Below are 17,611 nucleotides of genomic sequence, written 5' to 3'. Positions count from 1 at the left end.
CTCGCTGAGAAGCCAAATTCAGTGTGTGCGCATAACATCTCACATGAGAGAACTTGCCGAGCTGCAACAGTCATGTTTGAGACATTTAACGAATCACTCACCAAAACGAAGTCTTTGTTCAGAATTTTCCAATCGTTTGAAACACTGTGCAGTAGTTCAGCAATATTCAATAAGTCATTCCAAAAATTATGCCACGGATGTTGGTAGGTTTATATCCCGGCCACCGCATCGGAGACATAGGAGTGTTATTAAGCATTAATGGTAAGGAAAGCGCCGTATAGCCTACTTGAGCACCACTTCGTACTTATTTTGGCTCAGAATTTCATTTGTTGGAAATATGAACTTAATTTAGAAGTGCTTTTGAAATTAAAAACTTTGCATTTAATAGGCAAAATACATTTTTGAAATGGGGAGGCAGCCGCAGCGAGCGCAGACACAGAGCGGCCAGAGAAACTGAGGAGCGACTGCTGTAAGGCCTTTGAGCAAAACTGCGGAAAAACTGCATAAAACGTGCAGGTGTTTAACCCTCCCACCGGGAAAAATGTGAAATGTGTGCAGGCTTGCAAAACCTCTCATGAACAAACAAACAAAATTTGATTATGATTTGATTATGATACCTGTCAGCATAATAGGCCTAAGATAAGATGGCCAAATATAAATATATATATATATTTTTAAGTTATATTGTGCTTTGTTTGTATAATGTAATGTCTGCTGGAATGCTAAAAATGTTCAGTGTTAAATAAATATTTTCTAATTGTAATTTTTTTTTTTGTAATTTATTTTAAAAGCAAGACAAAATAGTAAAAACGCTAATTTATGCAATGGTGAAAAAATGGGCTAAATAAATAAATAGAAAAACCGCGTTCGATATTCGGCTTCGGCCAAGAATTTTAATTTCGATGCATCCCTACTACATGTTAAATAAACCTATTTACTAATCTAATGTAAAAAGACACAAATAAACAGGAAAGCGAATGTTCTTTCACTCTTCCATTTGTCCTGAAGTCGACAGACTCTCGCGTGTGGAGTATGTCAGAAGCGCACATCTGTACACTGGATCCAGTGTAGACAGCATCAGTGAAAATAATGGCTTCTAGTTGCGTTCGATGCGACGTGATGCTCACATCCAGTGTAGGGAAATGCCATCCGTTAAGCGGCTGAATGCCAGTGGGCGGGGCCTACGGTGCGATGATGTATAACTATTCGTCAATGTCTTGCTCTGGAGGCGGTCAAATGCAAATGTGTTTGCCTGTGTGACGTCACAGATCCCACAAAACCAGCCGGTTTTGGAACTTGATTAAATAAATGCTTTGTTTATAATGAAAAAGACTTTTTGAGCTATGAAACTTGCAGTATATTTCAATGGCACAAAGACCTCTTATATGTAAAAAAAAAACTAAGTTCTCATGACATGACCCCTTTAAATTTATATTTCAGAGAGAAACCCTTTACAATGCATATGGGATCTATTGGGAAAATTTGATTATGGCTTGTGTTTTCCGTCTGCTTGCAGATTTATACCCTGGCTGAAGCACCTCAGGTTCTTGGAATCATTGTTGAGGAATTTCATATCCTCATTGGAAACTTCTGGAAATATAACAATTGGGTCGTTACACCATATTGTGGAAACCCACAGGACTGCAACGCTTGCGTATCATAAATGCTCCATTCCAAGCGTCTCTTCATTCCTGAAGCAGTTTATTGAAGGAAAAAAGAAATAAGCATTTGACCTTTAGTGGCCCGTTGCAGTCTGGGAGAACCCTACAGGGATTGATGAGGCGGTCGTAACCGTCCGTCACGTTTGGGTAATTAGCTGCCATTGTTCTGAGGTGAGAAGGAATTCGGATCTGTATAGAAATTAGCGTTGTTTCCAAACCATTGGTTCAAAGCGGAGATGTTGACACATGCAAATGAGCAAGAGTTTTGTTTTTGATCATCTCAATTAATCCCTCAATGGTTGTACCTGTATGTTAAACTGTGATTGTCTGCATGGCTATCATCATTAGCGTCTTTGTGCGGTTGTGTTGTGGGTTTCATGAACCCTAATGAGGAGAAGTCGGCTAGACGACTGCCATACGTTTGTCTCCCAGAGGACTTCAGTGATGTCTCAGACTCCAGCCTCGAGGCGGTCTGAGACCCCGTCACAACTCGCATCCTCTAGAGCCAATTAAAAACCACTTTAACATATTAAAAAGATGACAAATATTAAGTGATGCTGTTAATTAATATGCCATTTTATCCACTAAATTTAGCTGGTTTTAAACCTGGCATTGTTTATTATGAGTATTGTTGGCTCCTTGACAAATGGATTTGTCCCTCACTTTCTTCTAAATGCATGAATGTAAAATGATCAGACTTATGATTTTTCACATGCCAGACAATAAAATCCCACACAAATGTTCTTCAGAATATACATATTTACACTTCCATTCAATACTTTGTGGTCAGTCTTCAAGACATCAGGATTTTTCATTTGAAAAAGGTTAATACTGTTATTCAGCAAGGGTGCATTAAATTAATCAAAAGTGACAGTAAAGACATTAATATAATGTTACAAAAGATTTCCATTTCAAATAAATGCCGTTCTTGAATTTTATATTAATCAAAGAATCCGGTTTTCACAAAAAATATGCTGTAGCACAGCTGTTTTTAACATTGATAATAATCATAAATGTTTCTTGAGCACAAATCCTCATATCAGAATGATTTCTGAAGGATCACTAAAGACTGGGGTTATGATGCTGAAAATACAGCTTTGATCACAGGAATAAATTACATTTTACTATATATTAACATCGAAAACACTTATTTTAAATTGTAATAATATTTCACAATATTACTGTATTTATTACTCCGTTTGTGATCAAATAAATGCAGCTTTGGTGAGCATAAGACACTTCTTTCAACAACATCTCGCCAACCCCAAACTTTGGAGCGGCTGTGTAATAATCTAGTTTTCTTCCTGTTCCTAGTGTATTGGTTTCGTTCATTGGCTTGGTCTGTTGATGTACTGAATAATTGATGAAGGTGACCGTGTGCTGCAGTTTTAATCTGTTTTGCCAAATCATCCTGTTGCGTTTCGGATCTGTTCAGATATTAAGTTTGACTTGAGCATGAGGGGAATTTATGTACTGTAGTAACACATACAAACCTGTAAGGTATTGCTCTATTTCAGGGTCTCTATTAATCTGTTTTTCGCTAATGAAAACGCTCATCCCGTTGTGCAGGTGATGGAGTCTAATATTCCTGCAGTTAATGAGATCGGAACTCTCATGTTCTATCTCCACTTCACTGGATTCCAGAACGCTTTCTATTCGTTCTCTGGGGTTCCGCTGTCGCCATGGTGATGGAATCCCCCACCAAGCTGGCGGAAACCCCTCTCTCCTTTAGCTGAGAGCGAGGCAGCCGTAGTGTGTGTCAGCCTTGTCGTTCGCTCCAAGTGCCTTTTGTTTGCAAGAGCGTGTGTGTGTGTGAAAGTTACCATTGTAATCATAGTATCCACCATAATATAATATTAATTGTTACTATAAAAACTGTAATAACTGGGTATTTGTCAGTGTTGGTCTACAAAGCTATTTGTTTAATTAGATTTCTCACTAGCGTCATTTGGTTTTTAAGTACAAAAGCTATTATATTGGTTAATTTGCAGGTTAGTGTTGACACCTGTCAATATTTAAGTAATCTAGACTTGGGTCCCGAGGTCATCAGACAACTGTTTTGAATCAGAATTACTGATGCCTGATTTATGAACTCGGATTGAATCTCTCTCAGGATTCAGATTGAATTGCTCTTGGGAGTCGGAAATAATTGCTCTGCTCTCGAAAGTCGGGTTAAATCGCTCGTGGGAGCTGATTCGTATGGCTCTTAAAAGCTGATTTATGACGCTCTTGGGAGTCGGAAAGAATTGCTCTGCTCTCGAAAGTCGGGTTAAATCGCTCGTGGGAGCTGATTCGTATGGCTCTTAAAAGCTGATTTATGACGCTCTTGGGAGTTGTTTCGAATTGCTGTCGTGAGTCGATTTGATTCGCTCTTGGAAAGCGGTTCAAATTGCTCTTGGAAGCTGATTCATGTTTCTTTTCGAGCAGATTCGTGAAGCTCTTGTGAGCCGATTCGTGAAGCTCTTGGAAGCCGATTCGTGAAGCTCTTGTGAGCCGATTCGTGAAGCTCTTGTGAGCCGATTCGTGAAGCTCTTGTGAGCCGATTCGTGAAGCTCTTGTGAGCCGATTCATGAAGCTCTTGGAAGCCGATTCGTGAAGATCTTGTGAGCCGATTCGTGAAGCTCTTGTGAGCCGATTCGTGAAGCTCTTGTGAGCCGATTCGTGATGCTCTTGTGAGCCGATTCGTCCGATTCGTGAAGCTCTTGTGAGCCGATTCGTGAAGCTCTTGTGAGCCGATTCATGCTTCGTTTCGAGCCGATTCGTGAAGCTCTTGGGAGCTGATTCGTGATTCTTTTGAGAGATGATTCTTGAAGCTCTTGTGAGCCGATTCGTCTGATTCGTGAAGCTCTTGTGAGCCGATTCGTGAAGCTCTTGTGAGCCGATTCATGCTTTATTTCCAGCCGATTCGTGAAGCTCTTGGGAGCTGATTCGTGATTTTTTTTGAGAGATAATTCTTGAAGCTCTTGTGAGCCGATTCGTGAAGCTCTTGTGAGCCGATTCATGATTCGTTTCGAGCCGATTCGTGATTCTTTTGAGAGATGATTCGTGAAGCTCTTGGAAGCCGATTCATATCGCTCTTCGTATCATTGCTCTTCGTATCGCTCTTGGGAGTCAATTCGTGCCACTCTTGGGAGAGAAATTGCTTTCATGAGTCGATTTGATTTGCTTCTGAAAACTGATTCTAATTGCTGTCGTAAGTCGGTTTGATTCGCTCCTGAAAACCAGTTCAAAATGTTCTTGGGAGCCAAATGTATTAGCAAAGCCGTCTGAATCATTTGAATTGTTGATGCACTTAATTGCTTGAAAATAATGAAATGTTACAGCAAGTTTGCACTGAACTTGACCTTCCATTTCCAGTGTGACAAATTAACCAGAAGTAATATTATTACAATCTCTTTTATTATTTCTTTATAGACTCATTGTTTAATCAGCCTGCCCTTTTTTCCCAATTACATTTAAATATCTAAATAACTTTATTTATTTACTCATTAAATGAAAATAAATTCATGTGACGATGTAGCATACTGCTGTTTTGAAATTGTTGTGTACCACTTTGTGCAATTTTCTAAAGAATAGTAGGCAGTTCAACGTACATGTGCAGTATGTATTCTGAGCGCAGCCTTTGTGTGTGCAAGTTCAAATATCTCCCCCTCCTAATCTGAAAGTCCTTGTGTCCTCTCCACAGATCCGTGAAGAGCTCTCTGCTCCATCTTCAGCTGCCTGAGACGTGAACCTCAGAAAGACTCTTTAATGAATCAGTATTCGCCGCTCGATGCCATGGCGTTCAAGTGAGTAGTTGTTTGCTTCTGCAGCTACATGTTGAATGCTTCCTCTGTTGTCCTGCTTGTTCTCCTGTATGATCTCAGTCCCTATCATCAGGTTAGCAGTGATGCGGTTACGTCTTCAGGCAAACGCATGGAAAACACTGGCATATAAAGGGTCTTTTCTCCGAGGGCCCCTTGGAGATGTTTGGCATTTGCATGGAAGCTGATTTGCATTCCGTCTTGGCTGAGTCGAGTTTTCTGATGCTGGATGCTTGTTGGCTGCTCTCTTGTTTTTCTGTTTGATCCAAATTCCTGTTTTCTTTTCTTTATTTCTCTTTTTCTCTTTCTCTCCTGCTTGCCTTTGCCAGTTAGAAGACAATAAGGGATGAAAATGATGACCATCTTGATTGTTGTTGGTCAGCTGAGGGTGTTTTGAAAGAATTCGACACACAAATACAGTTGTTTTTTTGACAGTACTCTTTACTGCAAATGCAAAACTCCATGCAAATATTGCATTTTTCTGAAATGTGTCAGATGCCGAACACAATTCATAAAGGAAACTAAGTATATTTTTGGTTTGTTAGTAGGGATGCGTGATATTAGAAAAAAAAGGAAAACAATTTTTGCAAACAGGGGTTTTCACCAGATGACTTGATTAGTTTGGGAAGAATGAATAATTCTAGAATGATTGGGGTGATTTTGTTGGATAGTGTAACTGTTTATAGTGCAGCTGTAAAATTACAATACTAGGGCTGTCACTAATGATTATTTTGGTAGTCAAGTAATCGGTCGATTATTTTGATGATTAATCGAGTAATCAGATTTTTGGGGGTAATAAAAATAGACCTAAGAGAACAATAGCCTTTAAAATGACTTGGTTAATGAATATTTGGTTCAAATAAAGTATCAAAAACTAGTAATCATATGGCTTTATAGAACAACCCTAGGGATGGGAATCTCTAGGCACCTCACGATTCAATTCGATTACGATTCAGAGGGCTGCGATTATAAAACGATTATCGATGCATCTTTTTTTCTATACAGATTTTCTTTTTTCTCACTTGGTACTTTTAAAGCAAAGTATTTGTAATGACCCATAATGAATTTACTTCCAATATCTTTTATTCATAAAACCAATGGAAATGATTTTACAAGTAAACAGGAAGGTTATATTTGCCAGAATATGTCCCAACATTGCGAAGAACCAACAGGAAAAGTGTCTAGAGCAGCATACTTGTTATAAATTAATACAGACGTCAGCATATTCTGGATCACTAACATAAAGTAATAACCTCCTGTTATGTGCAAGGAGCTATTTAATCCTTCAGACAATAAAATAAACATTTTGCTGTACCAAAATAACAGCTTTAATACAAAAATATAAAATTCTGTACCAGCAGCTCTCATACAAAAGTAATGCTTGTGGTCTTCAGCGTATTCTCATTAACGAGTACGGCCTGATGTTGTTACACTTTACAGCAGATCAAATCCTTGGTTTATTTTGGCCAAACAACATTTAATTTAAATGTTCACTTAATATTTGTCCACTTCTTTACGATAGAGATGCTACAGCCACTGTAATTTCTTGAACAAGAATATGTGAACATCAAAACATGCAAACTCAGAGCGAGGGTTTAAACTTTTATTTTGAAATTGTGATGAACAACAATTTGCATATTTAGAAACATATTGATGTACTCTCCTGTGTTGGGGTAGGTTTATAAATGATTTACCTTACACATCTGATGAAATGGCTCACATTGCATTCCCAGATGAACGTTATAAGCAACCCAAACTCACAGCATAAGCAGAGATGGAGTTTGAGACGCTCCACGCATGTAAATGATAATAGTTCATGTGCATCAGCATTTACTGTGAACGGAGCCGCTCTGAGACTCACGTAACCTACACATATGCAAATAATTAAAGCGCATATTTTAAACCTGTAGGGCATATATTTCTTTAATTAAATCGCAGCCTTTGTGAATTCACAATAGCACAATGCTATGGTTTTTAAATGGCTTTAATAGATCGTGCAGCCTTATAAAACAGTCTAATAATGCAGTAAATACAATAAAACTCGATATTGTTAAATTTCAATTGCGTACTCAAATTTAATCCAGGAATCGTTATAGCCCTATACAATACTAATAATTACGTCTTAATTTTTAAATTTCCAAACTAACTAGTAGGGTTGCCACCGACTAAGGATTTTTCTAGTCGACTAGTAGTTGTTCATTTAAGCCATTAGTCGCCTAATTGCATGTTTATATTCATTGAATTACTTAAATATGTGGGCGGTGGAATATATGGCTCACACTCATGTGCACACATAAAGCTTGCCGCAAAGCACTTGCAAAAGTCAAGATTATATAGCAACAATAAACAATAGCAAGTTTATATAATTTTATTATTATAAAATAACAATTTTATTGTTTATTAACAAACCGGTGTTTTCTGAGTCAGTGTGGGCTGCAAAGATGAAGTTGGCGATGCTGACTCGTCATCTATAGAGAGATGCACCTTTCATATGGATTACATTAACAGACTATTTGTTTTAGACTCAAATTGGTTCATTTAAAAGTAGGCATTTCAAACTTTCTATAGATATATCTCTCATGTGAGGCAAATATACGCTGCGTTTCGGTTAATTTGTGAGTGAACCAGTTCACGGAGACAGACACGGCAGACTTTGTTTGTTTTCTTTATTTTACAAAAGCACAGCATTTAGCTGTTATTGTGAGTTTACACCAATAAAAGTAGACCCTTTACAGTTCGGAATGATATATTACTCATATCTGTATGACCAAAAATTACGGAGCATCTTAAGCTGATCGCGCCAATGTCATGCAGTAAACCGCTCTATACATTAGCTTCCACACAAACTCTTGGATATGCACATAATAATAGCGCATATTTACCTAGGTTAATGTTAGAGCGCGCAGCCATGTAAAGTTGCTACATGTTTTAAATAATGAGCCATATTTGAGGTCGATAGATGAAAGGCAAACTTTTGGATTTCCTTACATTCTGTAATTACCACAAGGACCCACCGTTAATGATCTGTCCCTCATGGACTGCGTGACTTCAATTCCTGTTGAGTTTTTTTTCTCTGACTTATAAAATCTTGGTCGACTTTGGGCCCTTTCACACCTCCCTTGTTTGGTCCGAATTTTTGGGCTTTTCAGTTTGAGCCGAATCAAAATTTACAGGTGTGAAACCTCCCCCAGACCAAACAGACGAAATTTGGTCAGACGAAAAGAGTTAGTCTCGGCCGGATCAAACTGAACAAGGTTCAATGATTTTGACCACTTCATTAAGTTTTGTTTTGTAGAAAGCCTCTCTTTAAAGGGCATTTCGTTTCGTATAAATTGTATTTTAATTTTAATCAATGTTTCATCAGCCAATTGCCTGGATTTAATAAATAAGAAGCAAATAGACTATTGCAGACAATAATCGTGACATGGATGCGTCGGAGCGATCACTTGCATTGCACATGAACTCCGCAGCTACTAGCCTCACAGACATGAGAAATATGTGTATAGAAATTTTGAAATGTCCACTTTTAAACGGAGCGATTCGAAACAAAAAGAAATAGTCAAGCAATGCGCACTGTTCACTTGTGGCAACGATATGCGTCTGTTCATTCATTCTTGTCAAAGACGCTGACGTCAGACGCACGTCCGTTTACAAACCAATCAATGTCAAGATGCAGCCAACATAGAGGATGACGACAGGACTCAAGTAAAGTTCTTTAGTGCGCTCGCATAATTGCAATGTGAAACCAAACCAAAACTAACCGAATGTATAAAATTGATCAAAACATGAACTTTGGTTCGGACCTTGGTGCAGACTTTCAGGTGTGAAAACGCCCTAAGGCTCTTCTAGTTGACTAATGTTTAGTCGACTATTAGGGGGCAGCCCAACTCACTAGTGTAAATGAACAGAGCCGTGCTTCACTCTGAAACCAGCAGTGCAAATGTATACAGTATATATTTAATTAAATAAATTGTAGCCTTCATGATTCGACTATCTCATTAAGCCATATCATGATATCGATTTTATTTAGATTATGGCTGTGTGATATTGAAGAAAAATGCGATATGCAATACCTTGTTAAATAATGCGATATTGGATATGCGATATGATATTGCTTTGTATCAATATCGTTTATCAATCATTTATGTGTTTCACATTCTTTCTGGGAAAAGAAAGCATCGCTACTACTTCTGAAAGTGACCAGCAGTGTTTTAGCAAAAATGTATGTCACAAATCTGACAATAATTTTAACATCAATGTAAACAAACAAAAAATGTAATGCCAATATTTAAATACCAAAAACTCTTTGCTTGACTTGGTAACATATAGTTATATCAACCTAAAACTTAACATCAAGAACATCCAGGTAAACAAACACACCTGAACTAGGGGTGGACGATTATTTTAATTTTAATTTATCTTTGTTATTAAAAATAAGAACTAAAAACGGTAGTCTAAACATTAATTAAATATACACTGATATGATACATAATAAAGCTACAAAGGTTATTCAGCCAAGAGCACTGAGTGATTTTCTCTTGTTCTTTTGTTGTTTGACAGACAGCGGCAGGTTTACTGTATTAGCAGGTTGTCACTTTAAGACCTAATGCACGGATCCTATTGACACGCATTCAGTTTCTTTCCCCAACTGATATCGTTCACTTAAAGCATAACCGACTGTGGTTTCATCGTCAAGAAAGCCATTTTGACATAACTGTGTGTGTATTTGACAGTTTGAGTGTGTAACAAGGCACGAAACAGAACTGAAGGGATCACACGCTTTCAGAGAGGCGGCTTGTGCGCACGTTTCGGTGTGTGTGTCAGACAGCGCGAGACTGCAAGGAGTTGTTTTTCGCAAGTTATTGCGTTAAATAACTCTTTTTAACGTCAAGCAAGTCACATAAGTAACAGTCGTGTGCCCAGTCTATTCTCTGCTATGCGTCGACCTAAAACGTACACTTTTCACAATGTTGAAGAAGCCTATTAAAATCATTCAGATATTGCGTGCCGTTGCGATATGCATATGTACATTTGCGATATTCCGATAATTTCGATATATTGCGCAGCCCTAATTTAGATGTATATTATGCTGCTCTTGGATCTGCATTTACTTGTGTAGAGTTTGTTTTTGTCACATGCTGCCACCTACTGGTGGTTTAGTTTCATCTTTCCAACATTTCTTATTTATTCAAAAATATTTAAAATAATCTCATAACATTATTTAATTCAATTGTAATTTTTCAGTGTAAATTATTTAATTTGATTGGTAACAGCCTATAGTGTCTTATTCTAATTTAATTTAAAGATCAAATTTAAGAATATAAAAGGAAAGCTGAACCATATCCTATATTTAATAAGATTATGGAAAAATGCCCTTTATAAAAAGGTACAAATATGACAAATATGCATATTTAAATATGTCAAAGTTGATTAAACACTGGTCAGAATATTGCTTCAGAATAGATTATATTTACAAAAAAATCTGGACAAGCAAATGTTTTACTCGGACAAGTGAATGACAGATTTACTTGTCCGAAGGACAAGCGTGTGAACCGGCTTAATGTCGAGCCCTGCTTAAAGTAATGTATATTTAATATCCGTGAACATAATGTGATGTTTGCAGCAAAGTGCCTCTAACTCACTGGTTCTTCTGCCTCTTATTAAAGAGATGTTGGACTCCAGATCAGCAGAAAAATGCAGATGGCAAATGAAGTTGTCAGTCAACGCTGACGTCTCTGTTAGTGATCGACGGATGTCAGCCGTCTCTCCAACTCGAGCCGTTTCCATCGTGTGGAAAGTGTTGCAGCAACTCTTGCAAATTTGGACATACAGCTGAAACGGTCTCATAATTGAATGCAGTTTCCTAGTGAATAAGCGATTTGTTCATAGTCATTATTTAGTAATGGTGTCAGCAGTCCTGAATCAGAGCTGCTTCTTTTAAGATGGTGTTTCAGTTTACATGAAAGATCTTGAGGATACGACAAATGGAAAGGGGAGACATTCATTTTTATTCAGTACAGTACAATATGTTGAATATTCACAATACAGCATAATCTCCATTTCCTAATTGTATACAAAGTTTAAGACTAAGTTTTTCTTTAAATCAACAACAGATGTAGAATCATCCTCGAAGACTTATGGAAGTGACAGGCTTGTTGACGAGTTGTCGAAAAAGATCAAAGGTATCCTAGCAACTGATCGGAGGCCCCCGATTTAGCCGTCTTTTGTATCGCCTGCGCTCGTGAGTTTTGTAGCACAATTGTTTGTGTGGAGGAATGATAAATGTGCTGCCAAAAAGACGTAAAGAAAACACGGAGTACGAGAATGAGGGATGCTCGCTGTCAATGGGTCCAGAACAAAGACTCGCTCTACACAAGTCTACTTGAGATTCATGTCTGTCTGAATGCATGTCTGTCTTCCTCTCGTTCCCTCTGTCTTGAGTTAATATTGACAGAGATTTTTTTGGAGGACTGTAGGGGCGACTGCTTCATTTTGTTCTCGTTTGCTCTTTGTGCAACTTGTTCAGACAGTACAGTTACTGAATGTGGATTGTAAACAACAAAACCCGTCATGTCATTCTGAACCTGCATGGCTTTCTTTCTTCAGTAGAGCACAAAAGCTGAAGGCACAATGGGCTGCCAAGACCCTAAATGACAGGAAAGTATGATAAATGTACTTTACATTTGTTAACTTCAAAAGTCTTCTGAAGTGATTTGGTTTGAGAAACAAGCCAAAAATACTTAAGGTGCTTTTCTGGAGCTCAACAGCCTCTGGTCACTGTATGATTTATGGAAAAGTGTAGTGTGGAAATTCTGCCTAACTTCTCCTTTTTTGTGCCATGAATGAAGGAACATAATACATGTTTATCTCTGGTTTAGTTTATAATTAAAAAGGATTTATCTGCTTACTAACTCAACACACACTTTGGTCTGCCTGGATTTGACAGGATTGCAGGAAAACATTCTATAAGACATATAAGAAAATGGTTTTAAAGCATTAGTTCACTTCAAAAAGAAAATGTCCTGATATTTTACTCACCCCCATCTCATCCAAGATGTTCATGTCATTCTTTCTTCAGTCGAAAAGAAATTAAGTTTTTTTGAGGAAAACATTCAGGATTTTTCTCCCCATCATAGACTTCCACAGCAACCAAAATGTTGAAGATCCAAATCAGTGCAGTTTCAAAGGAAGGGCTTCAGAGGCTCTGCACGATCCCAGACGAGGAATAGCGTCTTATCTAGACAAACCATCGGTCATTTAAAAAAAAAAAAAAAGTATACTTTTTAACCTAAATTGCTCATCTTTCGCTGCTCTGCGACGTGCCAATGATTGCGCAATCATGTCGGAAAGGTCACGCTAGACATAGGCAGAAGTACAAAGGTAAACAACGATGTCTGAACATTTTGAAGTTGAATATGGAGTGTTTTTGGTAAAGGCCATTTGTATTAGTCCTCGCACGTTCGCTTGGGGCAGTACTTATGCCTACGTCTACCGTCACGCTGTGATTATGCAATCCGTGGCACATAGCAGAGCAGCGCAAGATGAGCAATTTAGGTTAAAAAGTATATTCATTTTTAGAAATATTTAAAATTACAGATGGTTTGGCTAGATAAGACCCTATTCCTCGTCTGGGATCGTGCAGAGCCTCTGAAGCCCTTCCTTTGAAACTGCATTGATTTGGACCTTCAACATTTTGGTTGCTGTGGAAGTCTATGATGTGGAGAAAAATCCTGAATGTTTTCCTCAAAAAAACTTAATTTCTTTTCAACTGAAGAAAGAAAGACATGAACATCTTGGATGAGATGGGGGTGAGTAAAATATCAGGAAATTTTCTTTTTGAAGTGAACTAATCCTTTAAGTGTTATTAAACTGCATTGTGCCATCTAAAAAAAAAAATTATTATTATTAAAAATTAACCATAATAAATTAATACAAAATTAAATTAATGAAAATCTCACAAATTAATAGAAATTAAATTGCATTTATGCCATTTGAAAAATGGATTACTCTTAAAAAATGAATCAATAATAAATTAATACAAAATTAAATTATTTAAAATCTCACAAATTAATAGAAATTAAGCTGCATTGTGCCACCTCAAAACATTTGATTATTAATTCAAATTTAATAAATTAATACAAATTAAATAAATCTGATCTAAAAAAAATATTACTATAAAAAATAACCAATAACAAAATTAATAAAAAATTAAATTAATTAAAATTTCACAAATTAATAAAAATTAAACCGCATTGCGCCATCTAAAAAATGAATTGATAATAAATTAATAAAACAATACATTAATACAAATGTACAGATTAATACAATTAAGTTGCATTATGCCATCTAAAAAAATAATATTATAAAAAATGAATCATTGATACATTTGTACAAAAATTAATTTATGAAAATTTAAAAAATTAAATAAAATTGTGCATTGTGCCATCTAATTTTTTTAAATATTATTAAAGATTAGTTAAATATTTAGTTTTTTTTAATAATTATATTATTTATATGATTATTCCATCTGAACAGGTCATTATGTTTAGAAAGGGAAGAGAATTAAGTGCTGATGGTATCTAGTTGTTTAAAATACAAAATCATGGTAAAAGGTCATGGGTTGATCGTGCTCCTGCTTCTGTGAGTAAACGGCACTCACAGAACTGGATGTTTGTTATGGGTCATATTGTTTATGTGTGTATTGTAGGTTAAAGCGTTGCTGTTTCTCTGTCTGTGAATCCAGATTTGGTTCTTGTTTCCTCCAGATCTGTCATTTTTAGGGTAAGTGAGCTTTATGCTGGGTGAAACATCTGTTATTTGTGAGTGACTCCGATATCTCCGAGTAGGACGTGTCCCTGCATCAACTTTTCTACCTACCAGAACATCCTCGTTTGCCAATCATTTGACTTACATTTATTTAGTGTTTCATACAGAGCGTCCATCAAAGATTCTGGATATTTAGGTTTGCAGATTTGACAGATAAAAAACATAAAAAAGATCCACCGTGCGCAAGTGAATTGTTATAGTATTTATCACACACACACACACACTCCAGCTAAACTGACGGTTCTGATCTGCATATGAACAGTTTGAGATCATGTGACCTGGAGCTGATTTAGGCGTAGTTCAAAGGTCAAGATCCTCTGACCCGTCACCTCCAGGCTGCCGTAACAACTCTGATTCAGTCCGAACAAACGGGAAGCAGCTGCCCGAGACGATGTGAGAGTGAATCATTTACAGATATGAATTGTTGCCGGATGTCTCTAGGAAATCGGGAGTTACTCGAGAGGAAGATCATAAACGTCATTAGTTTCTTTGTCAAATAACTTCCTTCCCTGTGGAACACATTTTAGACAGATTGTTCATGCTGCTCTTCTTCATACAATGGAAATATGTGGGGATTTTTAGCTTCAAAAAAATGACGGAAAAAGCACCTTTATATCAGTTTATATGACTTGTGCTATATTCAAAGTCATATGAGTAGCAGACTGAAATTTAAGATGTTGTTCACCAAAAACCAGCTTCCACTAGGAATGCATGATTTGGGGAAAAATAGCTTAATATATATATATTTTTTTACTAATACAATTTTGTTTGAATGGCTGCACAATTTGTGAGTTAGGACTATAAATAGGACTATACAATAATAATGGTAATAATTTATTATTATTATTTAATTTAACAAACTTACATTTGTATAGCACCGTTTATACATCAAAGGGTGGCATATAAATATATAGAAATTAGTAATTAAAAATGGAAAATACAGGAATTTAAGTGAATAAAAAAATAAAAAAATATATTTTAAAATAATAACTATTATTATTATTATTGCTGTTAAATAAAAATATTAAAATAAGAGAAATGTTCATATTGTAATATTTCACTGTAAAATATAAATAAAATACTAATATTTAATGCAGTCTTCATTTCTTAATTTTCAAACGTTAAATAATCAAGCTTTTATTCTGTCAGAAAATCACAGGGAGCCCTTATAGCTTCTCTTTTATAGATATCTTAAAGCCATCTCTATTATTGTCTTTTAACAGCCAATCGATTATTTATTTAATTAAATCACAGTCCTTGAAATTTGATAATCACACTTTTATTTGGTTTAAAGGCACACTATGTAACTTTTCCATCCGCTAGAGGTCGCCTATTCAAAAAAAAGGTGTAGTTTGATGACGCCACATTTGAGCGCAGAATCCTGGGACATGTGGTCTTCACCTCACAGCCGGTGGACAAGAATCAGGATAGGATTCGGGCAGAAATCATGTTCATGGATGTGATTATTATCGTTACTGTAGAATGAAGCAGAAGCAGGACAGAGTGTTGTGGAGCTGAGCAAGGCCGCAGGAGCGATTGTTAATAAGATGAACGCAACACACGCCTCGTGAGCAGCGGGACTTTTATTATGACACAGTCGCCATTTCCGCTTTTCCGGTCATGAGTATGAGGTAACGCAGCTCTGTTTATCATATTAGATACATCTGAGTGTGCTGAAAATGATGTTATGACGTTTCTCAGTGCGTATTCTCAGCGGCTGCTATGACACTTGTTCACACTGCAGTGAGAGTAAAGCGTTTCTGCAAAATAAAACCAGAAACCAAGGGGAACGCAGATATGATGTCATCGACAGGCAACTCCCTCACACGTCCCGGTTCCTTGGTTAAAAGAGCAATTTTCTCACAATTTACAAATAGTTGGAAACATTTGGGATATTGTAAGAACTCAACTGAACAAAATATATAACACTGGCCTAGTGGCTTTTGGATATTTTACTGAAAATATTTGAGTTAGTGCACCTTTAATTGTGCAGCCCTGCGCTTCACCATCGCCCTCAGATCATCAACATCAGTATAGATTTAAACGTCACACCAGGTTTGATGAAAATGGACATATTATGACTGAATGTTTTGAATTAAACCAAGTATGAAATTTGAGATTTATGGTGGTTGGGAAGATTTTCAGCAATAAATTGGAAAAAAAAATAAGACCGTTCGAACTCTTCAGATTGTTCTCATGCCCGTTTTGAAATGCATGAGAGAACTGAAGTTGATTAATAACTCGTTTCCTGTCTGTGCTTGAGTAGGACTCACAGCCTGTATTGAAATATAACAATATCATCGTCTTATATTGTAGTGCTACGGCCTTCGTCTCATCAATCAAACCTGTTTGTTCTCCGATCTCCACGCCAACAATCGAATGGTCGTCTCTATGTTGGATAATAGAAATCCTCCATTATGAAGAGGGCAAGCCGTGACATCTTCACTTCCTCGTGGTCTGTTTGAGCGTGACTGACGGCTCTATCGCCGCGTGAGGCGTGCCGGATGTTGGTGACACGTTTTGTGCGTGATGTCTGAAGTGGCATGTGATGGTTTCCTCTCGCTGTAAAGGGACGTGACCTTTGACTCGTAGCTCATCAATTTTAGGCTGTTGTCAGTGATATGACAAGAGATCCAGACACCTGTCACTGCGGGGTGTGTGTGTGTGTGTGTGTGTGTGAGAAACACAAGAGGAATGACTAGATATTGAGAACATCAGGTTTATTTGTGAGTTTGTGTTAGTGTGCATCTGTATTAGGAAGCTTGTTTTCAATCGTTTCTGCTACAATTTGCTCACAACTGATTAAACTACAGTTTAGAAAACTAGTTTTTCTACTTTTTTTCTACCAGCTAAGTTAACTACATTTAAGTTACATAAGTGGCTTAATTTGAACCTCTATGTCTATGCAGTTCATATTTGTAAAAAGACATCTTTTTAAGTTCGCTTTTGAGAAAGATATTAGTTATTTGTAATTTGTTATTTGTACCGAAATATAATATATAAAATAATATAATATTTTATTAGTTCAATAATTTCTTTATTAGAAAAAAATCCTTTTAAATATATTTTATTTTAATTTTTTTATTCACAATTTTTCTATATTTTTATTTGCGTACTACGTTTATGTATAATAGGTACTATACAAATGAAAGTAAAATAAGTTATTATTATTTATTTCTTTATTAGAAAATATTTATTTTTAAATATTACTATTTTCTGATTTTACATGCCTATAAATGAAGTAATTTGATCACCATTTTATGTAAAAAAAAAGGTGCTATAAAATTGTTAAATAAAAAAGAATACTTATAAAAGTGTGTG

The 17,611-nt window shown here is 36.5% G+C and overlaps 1 protein-coding gene across 5 annotated transcripts in view; it reads left to right on the top strand.

Annotated features, from left to right (window-relative positions):
* sema4d (sema domain, immunoglobulin domain (Ig), transmembrane domain (TM) and short cytoplasmic domain, (semaphorin) 4D) overlaps positions 1-17,611 on the top strand; it is a 93,746-nt gene that overhangs the window by 20,063 nt on the left and 56,072 nt on the right. For all 5 annotated transcript variants that reach the window (XM_079834879.1, XM_079834876.1, XM_079834880.1 and 2 more), the window contains exon 2: positions 5,347-5,449. The gene's annotated coding sequence lies outside the window, so the exon portion shown is untranslated. The remainder of the gene's footprint in view (positions 1-5,346; positions 5,450-17,611) is intronic.

This window comes from Gobio gobio, assembly GCF_949357685.1.
Source record: "Gobio gobio genome assembly, chromosome: 14".
In the NCBI taxonomy this organism is placed as follows: Eukaryota; Metazoa; Chordata; class Actinopteri; order Cypriniformes; family Gobionidae; genus Gobio; species Gobio gobio.
Note: the sequence above shows the minus strand (reverse complement) of the source record. Positions and strands in the feature narration are given on the sequence as shown.